The 13,350-nt window shown below is 36.6% G+C and overlaps 1 pseudogene; it reads left to right on the forward strand.

Moving 5' to 3' along the window:
• Positions 1-681: 681 nt before the first annotated feature.
• The window catches only part of LOC149219431 (cytokinin dehydrogenase 7-like), a 34,738-nt pseudogene continuing 22,069 nt past the window's right edge, over positions 682-13,350 (forward strand).

Consider the following 13,350-nt stretch of genomic DNA (forward strand, 5'->3'; position numbering starts at 1 on the left):
TTTGTCATTTGTTTCTTCTAAATCTCCGATACCTTCAAAATATGCCATGTTTACAAATACCAATACATAGCTACTTCTCCTCTGCTATCAATGAATGCGAAAATAAACTTTTGTTATCAACGAATGTGAACATAAACCTCATATCATGACTGCTAACTCTATCAGTGTTGCCATTATCACTGGTCGCCTGGGAATGGATGAACAACCTCCATTACCTCCCATTGCACTTTCTTGAGTGTTGACAGAACCTCCTATAGACTTTAGAGTGTTACATCAGTGAGAGAACTAGAATTTTTTGAAATGTCCTACAAATAAGCAACCCTTGACGTGATCAAATTTGAACACTGAGGACCATTGACTACCTAGTGGTTGTATATGCTTATGGTTCGATAGTGTACTTATTTCATGTTAACTAATATATAAGGGCCATTGGCTGCCCAGTGGTTGTATATGCTTATGGTTCGATAGTGTACTTATTTAACTAGAAAATGTACTTGTTTAAATTTAATAGTGGGTATAATAAAAGAATGAAATTATTTTAAAATTTATCAGGTTAAAAATAGGCTATGGATAGTCAATAGTTTAATAACATAGTAAATATTAGTTGGGGACTCACGTGCAGCCTATAAGTAAGATAATAAACTTACACATCCCTTATAACGAACAAGTTTGATTATAGGCTCTGCAATGAAAACGCTGACCTTGATGATACTTGTTCTCAACGTGGAGATCAGAATGACCTCCAACTATGAAGAAAACGATTAAATAATGATTAAATATTTCGTTTAACTCGGCCCTATCTGAAGAAGATGATTATCAATGTCTAGTTGGGCTAAGTTTTAACGATTCAGTCTTCATGGATGAAACTGCAAGAGCATCCCATGATTTTGGAGCCATGTGACACCACAGGCCAGCTGCAATTGTATATCCTGAATCGGTAGATGACATAGTTAGAGTTGTAAAAACAGCATCTATGTCTAATCATCTCACCATGGCAGCGAGAGGAAATGGGCATTCAAGCAATTGTCAAGCTCAGGCCTTAAATGGAATAGTGGAGGACATGATGTCTACAAGCATGAAATAAATTCATATTTTGGAGGGAAGGGAAGAGGAGGATACTCAGGCTTACGCTGACGTGTATGCAGGGGAATTATGGGTGGATGTTCTCAAGGCTACTTTGAAAGAGGGACTGACTCCTCGTTCATGGACAGATTACCTTTTTTTTTCCTGTTGGTGGGACTCTCTCTAATAATGGTGTTAGTGGCCAAGCTTCTCGTTTTGGTCCGCAAATAAGTAACAAGTTGCAGCTGGAAGTTGTCACAGGTAAATGTGATAGTCCCCAGCGAACCTCCATTTTCTCGTACCTAAGGGAATTGCGTTGCAATGGTTATACAATGGCTATTAATTAATGCAGTGGAACTCTCATATTAATATATTAATTGGTCGTTGTGAATGTTATTCGAATTATTTTAAGTTTCACAGGGACAGAGGAGAGTTGTTTGACTTAGAATTCAGTTGCGGCAAGGTAAGTTGTATGTTCCCGTAAGGATATCGCAACTACATAGAAGCTTAACAAAATATAGTAGAAACAAAAAGGTTGCCGTAAATTTATTCATGAAAGTTTAAGACCACAAGGACAGAGGAGAGGAGTTTGATTTAGAATTTAGTTGCGGCAAGGTAAGTTGTATGTTTCGATAAGGATATCGCAACTACACATAGGCTTAACAAAATAGAGTAGAATATTTCAGAACATAAGAAAATACATTGTCGTGATAAATAGAGGTTGTAGCTTCAAGTGAAAACACAAAAGACTTACTACGATTTACGCATCACTGGGGTTGCAGAGTAAATGTATGTTAAACTCCGTAAAACTAGTTTTCACACGCCCACCAATATTTCAAGTTTAAGACCATATGGCAACATGACATAATTTGTATTATATTTCAAAACATAAGAAAATACATTATTGTGATAAATGGAGGTTGTAGCTCCAAGTGAAAACACAAAAGACTTACTACGATTTATGCATCACTGGGGTTGTGGAGTAAATGTATGTAAAACTCCGTAAAACTAGTTTTCACACGCCCAACAATATTTCCTCCATGATTTTCTCCTCACTTCCTCACATACTTTCACACTCTCTTGCTCAACCTCACAAATGACTTTTCACATTCATATTTATCTCAACATACAAATTTGACATTAATATAGAGAAAATAATTAATACGCAGTGTGGGTGATTTTACTTATTTTTTGAACTTGCAAGTGTTGTGGAGTGTGGGCAACAGTGGCAAAGTGACTGCTTACCCATATTTATTTACCAAACTTCATTAAGTGCCTTAACTTGTTGTGGAATGGTCAACATTGAACTTCATTAAGTGCCTTAACTTGTTGTGGAATGGTCAACATTGTACTTCTGCTCTCACTTTAGTGCTTTCGCCTGCAAACAAAATCACAACTAGTTGACTGGGAAAACATGGTGTTTTTCAGTGTGTTTATAGCGGTGGTTGGGATTAATATTTACAACACTCCCCCTTAATAACAACTGCCACCATTGATAATTCTCAAACAATCTTTGAGATAAACAAATTTTTCACGTGCCAATGGCTTTGTGAAAATATCAACAGACTATTTCTGTGACCTGCAATGTTGCAATAGAATTTCATCATTGTTAATCAATTCTCTTATAAAATTATATTTAGCATCAATGTGCTTGGTCCTGTTGTGGAAGACAAAATTGTTTAACAATGCGATTGCAGATGTGTTGTCGCAGAAAATAGTTGTCATTCCCTCTTGGTCGTGGCGAAGATCCCTCAACATCCTGCTCACCCAAACTGCCTGATAGGCCGTTGTTGTTGCGGTGACATATTCAGCTTCTGTTGTTGACAATGAAACTATTGGTTGCTTCTTGAAAGCCCATGAAATGGCTCCGAAACCCAAATGAAAAACATGTCATGACATGCTCTTTCTGTCATTGACACTTCCTGCCCAATCACTATCATTGTAACCAACCAGCCTGAAATCATTTGTTGCGGCATACAAAATACCATATTGTTTTGTCCCATTGACATACTTTAGAATCCTTTTCGCTGCTTGCCAATGTGTCTCCTTGGGTGTCTCCATGAACCTTGACACCAAACTCACTGTATACATTATATCTGGCCTAGTGGTGGTAAAATACATCAAAATGCCTATCATGCTTTTGTATAATGTCAGATTGACATTGTTGCTACAATCTTCTTTGCTCAACTTCAACCCCATGACAATTGGAGTTGGTGTGGCCTTGTTGTTCTGCAGATTAAGAGTGTCCAAAATGTTTGTTACATACTTTGCTTGAGAAATAAAAATTTCATTTTCTATTTGCTTCACTTCTATGCCCATAAAATATCTTAACAACCCCAAGTCAGTCATTTCAAATTCATTCTTCATGACTTGTTTGAAATCAGCGGTGAGGAAATCATCACTACCTATAAAAATCAAATCATCTATATATAAGATGACAATAATAAATTTACCATCACTCTTTTTGATGTAGAGAGTAGGTTCACCAAGGAAAATTTTAAGGATGGAAAATTTTCTTGAAGTTTAAAACATTGGCGAATCTCACTAATCCATAATATGCAAATTATAAATGTTTATTGATATATTTGTAAAATTAATCAAATTTATAATTATTTTATATATAGTCTCTATATAATGTTGGCGATTTTTAAGGTAAAATAATTTTAGATTCTAAAATTTGGGCGAATCGTCTTTTATAAAATTGGAAATTGGCGAATCTTTTTTGTGGAAAAATCATGGAAAATTAGCCCATTGGGCGAACATTAGCCCCTAAAATTTTCCATGAGGTTCACTATCACATTTGTCGAAACCATTCTCCAACAAGTAGGCATCTATCTTGTTGTACCATGCACGCGATGCTTGCTTAAGCCCATAAAGAGCTTCCCTCAACTTGATACACTTTGTCTTCTTCACCTTCTACCTCATCACCAGGCGGTTGCACAACATACACGTCCTCTTTCAGCACTCCATTTAAGAACGTTGATTTTATGTCCATTTGATACACTTTCCATTTATGTTGCACGAAAATTGCCACAAATGTACACACTATCTCCATCCTCGCGACTGGCGCGAACGTCTCCATGTAATCTCTTCAATGTTGTTGCTTGTATCCTTTGACAACTAGCCTTGCTTTATGCCTTTCAATCTTACTGTCAACATTGCTCTTGGTCTTATAGACCCACTTCACTCCAATGACTTCTTTTCCTTGCAGAAGGTTCACTAACTCCCATGTGTCATTATTTTCTATTGCTTCTATTTCTTCCTCCATTGTCGCAACCCATTTTTCTTCTTTGACTGCATCTTCAAAATGGATTGGGTCATCTACATGACAAAATAATGCAAATAAGGAATTCAGACCAGCGTTGCTATCAACTTCATCTTGCTCATAAATTTCATTTAAATTTATGAATTTTGGTCTTCTTGTGCTTGTTGAAGATGGGCTTGACATGTCACTTGGTGTTTCACTTTGCGGCATGCTTGGAGAAACACTTTCTTGACTATGCGACGATGTCCTATTATTTGTTGATGGTGTTGCTTGTTGCCTGCTTTGTTGCGTTTGAATAGGAGTAGAGGGAGTCATTGTTGAGGAATTTCTTGATGTTGTCAATTCCTCTTTGTCCTCATCTCGTATACATTCTTTCACATTGAATGTGTTCTCTAAACTTCCATCCCATGCCTCTTCTTCTATGAACTACACATCTTTGTTGATTATGACCTTCTTGGTTGATGGATTGTAAAACTTGTATGCCTTGGATTCATCACTATATCCAACAAATATGCATTTCTCCCCCATGCTATCTAGCTTCTTCCTCAATTCATCTGGGACATGTGCATATGCCACATATCCAAAGACTCTCATGTGAATGACACTATGCTTTCTTCCGCTCCATGCCTCTTCAGGAAACATGTTCTAGATGATTTTGTTTGGACATCTATTCAAGATATATGTTGCACAAGCGACAACTTCAGCCCAATAATAATTTGGAAAACGGTTTTCCTTCAACATACTCCTTGTCATTTCCATAATGGTCCTATTCTTCCTTTCCACTACACCATTTTGCTTAGGTGTATACCTTGTTGTAAATTTCTTTTGAATTCTATGCTCCCTACAAAATGAAAGGAAGTCATTTGAGATGTATTCGCCACCTCTTTCAGTCCTGAGGACTTTGATGTAGTGTCCACTTTGCTTCTCAACAAGAGCCTTGTGCTCAAACACTTTACTTTTCTATTTTAGGAGATAGAACCATGTCTTCCTTGTGTAATCATTTATGAAGGTTAATAGATAGTGGCTGCCACCAATTGATGGTGTCTACATTGGTCCACATAAATTTGAGTGGACAATCTCGAAAGGTGCCTTTTCCCTTACTGACTTTCTTGCTGGAAATGTCTCTCTATGTTGCTTGCCCAAGATACATCCTTCACATAGGCTGTCTGGTTTTTCTATGAGTGGTAATCCCTTCACCATGCCTTTCCTATGCAGCAAATTCAAACCTCCAAAGTTGAGATGTCCAAATCTCAAATGCCATAACCAATTTTCATTTTTGACCTCTGCTTGATAGTTTACTTGTGTGGCAACTACATATTTTCTTAAATCCTCTTGTGAGTTCATTGATAGTTGTGCTTGTGCACCTTCTTTTTTCAAATCTGATCTTATCTTTAGGGGAAACATTCTAGTGTTTGTCATTTGAACATTTGCAATCAGGTGTCTGCTTGGAGGTCTATCCAAAATTGTGCACACATCATTTTTGAAGAAGACATTGTAGCCCTTTTGCATGAGATGTCCAATGCTTGTGAGGTTATGCTTTAGACTAAGGACAAAGTAAACATCTGAGATGTACTTATTCTCCCCCTTCCTTGTTACAATATTAACTCTTCCTTTTCCCATGACAAATACTTTTCTATCCGTCCTTAATTTCACTTCATAATTCAAGCTTTCATCTAGATTGGAAAACATTTCTATGTTCCCTGACATGTGGTTGCTACATCCTAAATCTAGATACCATATATCACTTTGTTTTTCTTGTGCTACATTACAAGCTAAAAACATTCTATCATGGTTCTCATTTTGTTTTGTGAAATTTACACTTGGTTTGTTACTAATGTCATATTACTTCTTTCTACATTCATTTGCTTAATGTCTATGCTTCTTACAGTAATGACATTGAACTTGAGATTTATCATACCTCTAACCTTGTGCTTGATTTTGTCTTGGGCCTTGACTTGGATTTTGATTGCTGCCCCTTCCACTTGAGCTTGAAGGGCTGCTTCTTCTACCTCTGTGTGGGCTTCTTCCTCTTCCTCTAGCATATGATCTTCCTCTGCTTCTACCTTGACCAAATGAAACTTGTGTCTTGAAGGAATGCTCCAATGAGGAGCTTGTTGCTCTATTCATCCACTGAGCATTGCGAGAGATCCTTTGTCTCTTCTATGGCCTCAACAATGGAATCAAACCTTGTTGGCAAACTTCTCAAAAATTTCTCAACTATTCTCCATTCTTCAAGTGTCTCACCATGAGACCTAATTTGAGTAACCAACTCAACTACATTTGTAAAAAATGAGTCCACATTCTTAGACTCTTTCATACAAAGTGTTTCAAAGTCTCTTCTCAACCTTTGCATATTTGCTATCTTGACTTTTTCCATGCCTTGGTATGCTATCTGGAGAGTGTCCCATGCTTGCTTGGACTTTGTTGCTGTTGCAACCCTTGGGAAAATACTTTCATGAACTGCTTGAAAAATGTAGAAGAGGGCTTTTGCATACTTCTTCTTGTTGTCCCTCAACAAATCTCTTTCCGCTTGAGACAAGGGATTGTATGTTGTTGCATCTGCTAGTTCTTGAAAACCATTTTCCACCAAATCCCAAATGTCTCGAGAAGAAAATGTGGCCTTCATTGTAATAGCCCAATAGTCAACTGAGGTATATGAGGATTAGTCAAGCTTGTGGCTTGATGTTACCATTTCTGAGTGAAAAAAAAAACTTCTACCTACTAGTAAATATGCTCCAAAGGAAAAAACAATTTTCTCTCAAAACAATTGTTTTTTACTCCTAGTAAAAACGATTGTTTTTACACTTGTGGCAAGGTAAGTCTTATGTTACCGCAAGGATATCGACATAGAGGCTTAAATAATACACAAGAAATAACTCACAACAAAGAGGAGACTGATTGGTTGTGGCAAGGTAAGTCTTATGTTGCAGCAAGGATATGGACACAAAGGCTTAAATAATACACAGGAAATAACTCGTTGTGGCAAGGTAAGTCTTATGTTGCGGCAAGGATATGGACACAAAGGCTTAAATAATACACAGGAAATAACTTGTTGTGGCAAGGTAAGTCTTATGTTGCGGCAATGATATGGACACACAGGCTTAAATAATACACAGGAAATAACTCACGGAAAAACAGAGTAGAAACAAGCTTGTGGCTTGATGTTACCATTTCTGAGTGACAAAAAAAAAAAAAAAACTTTCTACCTGCTAGTAAATATGCTCCAAAGGAAAAAACAATTTTCCCTCAAAACAATTGTTTTCTACTCCTAGTAAAAACGATTGTTTTTACACTTGTGGCAAGGTAAGTCTTATGTTACCCCAAGGATATCGACATAAAGGCTTAAATAATACACAAGAAATAACTCATGGCAAAGAGGAGTCTGACTCGTTGTGACAAGGTAAGTTTTATGTTGTGGCAAGGATATGGACACAAAGGCTTAAATAATACACAGGGAATAAGTCTTATGTTGCGGCAAGGATATGGACACAAAAGCTTAAATAATACACAGGAAATAACTCACAGAAAAACAAAGTAGAAACAAAAAGGTTGCGGTAAATTTACTCATGAAAGTTTAAGGCATCGAAACATAACATACTTTGTATTATATTTCAAAACATAGGAAAATACATTGGCCTGATAAATGGAGGCTATAGCTCCAAGTGAAAACACAAAAGACTTACTACGATTTCCAAGTGAAAACACAAAAGACTTACTACGATTTACGCATCACTAAGGTTGCAGAGTAAATGTCTGTAAAACTCTGTAAAATTGGTTTTCACACACCCACCAATATCTGTAAAACTCCATAAAATTGGTTTTCACAACCCACCGATGTTTCCTCCAGGATTTTCTCCTCAAGTAAATGTCTGTAAAACTCCATAAAACTAGTTTTCATGTGCCCACCAATATTTCCTCCGCGATTTTCTCCTCACTACCTCACAGACTTTCACCCTCTCTCCCTCAACCTCACAAATGACTTTTTACATTCATATTTATCTCAACATACAAATTTGACATTAATACATGACAAAGCAAATAATTAATAAGCAGCATGGGTGATTTTACATAGTAAATGGTTTTCTGAACTTTCAGGTGTTGTGGACTGTGGGCAACAGTCACGGAGTGAATGCTTGCCCATATTTATCTACCAAACTTAATTAAGTGCCTTAACTTCTCTATTGTATTTTGGAATGGTCAGTGTTGTACTTCTTCTCTAACTTCAATCTTTTCACCTGCAAACAAAATCGCAACCATGGAGTCGTTGACTTGGCAAGCATGGTGTTTGTCAATATGTTTAAGGCAGTGGTTGAGATTAATATTTCCAACAAGGAGAAACTTTTCTATGAAGTTTTAGGTGGGATGGGTCAATTTGGCAGTATCACCAAAGCGAGGATTGTTCTTCAACTCGCTCCCCATATCGTATTTAATGTTCTATATATTTTCAACACTATAAAATGTGTTTTAATTTTTATAACACATCGTACTTTCTAAACCCTAATTCTGCAATTCAAGGGTTGGAGTATGGAATAGATATTCGGATTTGGCTCTAGATGACGTTCCCCGTTGATATTGCATGTGCATTTTATTTAAAATCTCATTTACTTGGGAAATCTTCATCTCTTTTTCCTATTTGCATCACAACTATGGTCATGTGACAAACGGTAGTGCAAGTGAGGTGGATGAGGCTCCTTTACTTGGACTTCCGACTCTTTTCATGCGACCAAGAGAACCTCATTTCTCTCCACGATAACAAGTCCTTTGATTACATCGAGGACTTATGGTGACGAATATCAAAGATCTCACTAACGAATGGTTTTTGTTAAAATAAGATGATTACTCCCATGAGGATTTGGCTAAATATAGAGAGTCAGTTAACTGAGTGATTGAGTGTTTGCGTGTTGAGTCAAGTTAAGTTAAGTGATAAACGAATTTTAGTGTGTTTGCATGTGGATGCATGTCAAGATATTTTAGGCATGTCGCTAGTTGGAAAACGATAAATACCCTTCACCGGGATCATTTGAAGAGCCGCAACTCTTAGGTTTGTGTGATCATTTGAAGAGCCGCAACTCGTAGTTTGTGTGTGAATTTATGCTTTGTCTCCTCTACCTTTCCAACAAATTTGGTATCAGAGCAAGGTTACACAAAGCGAGAGAAAACGGATTAGCAGCAATCAATGTGAGAGGAGAAATCTATTTTTTTCTCATTGTTTGAGCATTAACACATCTTATAGTTATATAGAACGCGTTATAACACTGGAAGGCGCAACATAAAGCCACGTTAATCGTCTTGGACTTACGTTGTTTTGCATGCACGCAGGTTCCGTGTATTCCTTAAGTGTTAAAGCATTAACATGTTGCTCCCTATCGTGCACGGCGTTTAATGCATACCATTCTAACAATAAAGAGCGTTAGCGTAGCGTGGAAGCATTAGCATAGTACCAAAGTTTGACTTCTTAAAAAAATGTGACGTGAAAGAACAAAGTGTTGGTGAAAGGTCTTTTCATAAAGCCTTTTAAAAGATCATTGATGTATGAAGAGCATATTATTAAGGTTTCTTTTATAAAGCCTTTTTTAATAAGTTTTTTTTTTTAAAAGAGGAGAGATTTTTATTTATCAAAGGGTCTTCAAAATAAAAATGATTTTTTTAACAAAAAAAACAAAATGATGGTTTTATTAAAAAGATTTTTTTTTGGAATAAGAACTTTTGCAAAAAGGTTTTTTAAAAGAGAATTTTTTTAAGAAACATGGCTTTCTTAAATTTCCAGCCCCAGTTATCACCATTTACAGGGAAGGATTATGATGTGTGGGTCATTAAGATGGAAACCACGTTGTAGGGATATGATGTTTGGGATTATGTCCAGTTTGGGTTTTCAGAACCTAAGAATGAAGCAGTTAAGTAATACAAAGAGGGAACAATGGAAGAAAGGAAAGAAGAATAATGCACAAGCATTGCAGCTTATCCAGCAGGGAGTGGACCGAGCAGTGTTCCAAAAGATTATGATCACGTCTTCAACAAAAGTAGCATGGGATACTTTGGCAACAAACTATACAGGTAAGCCCAAAGTCAATATTGTTAAGTTACATAATATTAGGAGAGATTTTGAAAGTCTGCAGATGAAGAAGACATAGGAAATTGATTCTTTCATGAATCGGGTCATAACTGTCGTAAATTAGTTAAAGATTTATGGTGAAGAAATTAAAGATCAAATAGTGGTTGAGAAGGTCCTTAGATATTTGTCTACCAAATTTGATGTTGTGGTAGCAACCGTAGAAGAAGCCAAGGATTTTGCATCATTGAAAGTTGATGAGCTAATGGGATCACTTATATTGCATGAGGCAAAGATAGATAGAAATAAGTATTCCACTTTAGAGACCGCTTTCAAAAGTCAGGTTTCTATTTCAAGAGACAAAGGCTGAGGAAGAAGTAGAACGAGAGGAAGAAGTAGAACGAGAGGAAGAGGATGAAGTGAAAGATATGGTGTTCAGAGAGATGGTTGAGAAGAGCATGAACATGAAAGTCAGAGCAACTATAGAAGCTTCAAAAATAATCAAAGAGTTGACAAATCAAAGGTGAGATGTTATTATTGCAATAAATTTGGTCACTATGCTCGTGATTGTAGGAAGAAGATAGTTGATCAAGGGAACCAAAGAGATAATGTCAATACAAAGAGTACTAACTCCATGTTCCTAGCTTGTCATACCATGCATAAACCTTCTGCTAGTGTGTGGCTATTAGACAGTGGTTGCAGTAACCACGTGACAGGAAACAAGGATTTGGTTGAAAATTTCAATCAATCTATGAAAACAAAGGTAAATTTGGGGACTGAAAAGGTTGTGGAAGTAAATGGGAAAGGAGTGGTCAACATTCTGATCAAGCAAGGGGAGCCGAAGACAATCTCAAAGGTATATTATGTTCCTAGTCTCAAACATAATTTGATAAGTGTCGGTCAATTAACACAGAAATGATACAGAGTTATCTTTCAAGGTCAAGAATGTGTTATATATGATAAGCCCCAAGCAAGAAGTTGACAGCAAAGGTGCAAATGATGAGGAACAAACTCTTTCCTCTAATTATGAATTACAATGATCAGGTCAGTTCTTTTACAGTTACATGTTCTGATGAATATTGGTTATGGCATCTTCGGTTTGGACACTTGCACTTTTTTGGTTTAAGATTATTGCAGCAGAAACAGATGGTCAGAGGATTACCTCCCATCAAAGAACCTGTTAGTACTTGTGAGTATTGCATCTTGGGAAAGAAACTCCATGAAAGTTTTCCAAAGGGAGTTGCATACAAAGCAAAGAAACCTCTTGAGCTAGTGCATACAGACTTGTGTGGACCTATAAGGACACAATCGATTGGTGGAAGTTGTTACTTCCTCACTTTCATTGATGACTACATCAGAAAGACTTAGGTTTACTTCTTGAAGCAGAAGTCTAAAAATTTTGCAAAGTTCAAAGAATTCAAAGCCTTAGAAGAGAACCAAAGTGATCGACAGATCAAGTTATTGAGGTTAGGACTTAGATCGTAGTGGAGAATATGATTCAAAGGCATTCCACGATTACTGCAAACAAAATGGAATCAGAAGACAATTTACAACCAGGTACACACTGCAGCAAAATGGTGTAGCAAAGAGAAAGAACAAGACACTTATGAACATGGTAAAAAGCATGTTGAAAGGCAGAAACTTGTCTAATCAGTATTGAGCAAAAGCAATTGCATGTGTTATTTATGTGATCAACATATCTCCTACAAAAAGTGTAATGAACAGAGTACCAGAGCAAGCATGGTCAGGTATGCATTGCAATGTATCTCATTTCAAAATATTTGGAAGTGTAGCTTATGCACATGTGCCAAAGGAGCGAAGAGGCAAATTAGATGATAAAAGTGAAAAATGCATATTTACTTGTTATAGTGAGAAATCAAAATCTTACAAATTGTATAACCCCGTCACAAAGAAGACCATAATTAGTAGAGATGTTGTGTTCAAAGAACAAGAGTCATGGAATGGAACTGTAGACAAAATGGTTGATGCACAAGTGCCACTAATGGAAGAAGATGATGGAGTAGAAAAGGAACAACAAGAATCACATGTGAAGACACCAAACAGAGATACACCAACAAGGACTCCATGATTTTCAGAGCAGCATGGATCTTCAAGTAGATCAACAGATCAAGATTCTCCCAATAATTAATCAGGTGATGAATCAAGAAATGGTAAGAGAAAGATGAGAAGTTTGAAAGATATTTATTATGATTTGGATGTTAGTTCAAATTTTGCATTGTTGTTATTCCAACCTTCTTCGTTTGAAGAAGCAACCAGAGATGAAAATTGGGTGCAAGCCATGGGTGAAGAAATTGAAGCTATTGAAAAGAATGATACATGGGATTTGATTGATTTACCAAAGGATAAAAATCTCATTGGTGTAAATTGGGTGTACAAGAAAAAGCTGAAGGAGAAAGGTGAAATTGACAGATTCAAAGCTAGACTTGTAGCAAAAGGATTCTCGCAACAACCAGGAGTAGACTTTAGAGAAACATTTCCTCCGGTATCCAGATTGGATATCATAAGAGCAGTTCTAGCCACAAAATCTCAGAACAATTCGAAAGTATATCAGATGGATGTGAAATCAACATTCTTGAATGGAATTATAGAAAAATAAATTTATGCGCAGCAGCCTCCAGGTCATGAAGTTGAAGGTAACGAAGATAAAGTTTACAAGTTGAAGAAAGTGCTCTATGGACTAAAGAAAGCACCTAGAGCTTGGTAATATGGTATAGCAGAATTGACAACTACATGATTAAGAATGGATTTTGCAGAAGCAATATTGAGCCTACCTTATACACAAAGGTAAATGAACATCGAAAGATTTTGATTGTTTGCTTATATTTTGATGACATGACTTTTACAGGTGATTTTGAGATAGATGAATTTAAAGCAGCGATGATGAAATAATTTGAGATGACAGATCTTCGTCTCATGAAATATTTTCTTGGCATAGAAGTTGAGAAAACTGAAA

Source organism: Pinus tabuliformis, chromosome Q, assembly GCF_031772625.1.
Source record: "Pinus tabuliformis cultivar Carrire ecotype Pingquan chromosome Q, CPIR1, whole genome shotgun sequence".
Classification (NCBI taxonomy): Eukaryota; Viridiplantae; Streptophyta; class Pinopsida; order Pinales; family Pinaceae; genus Pinus; species Pinus tabuliformis.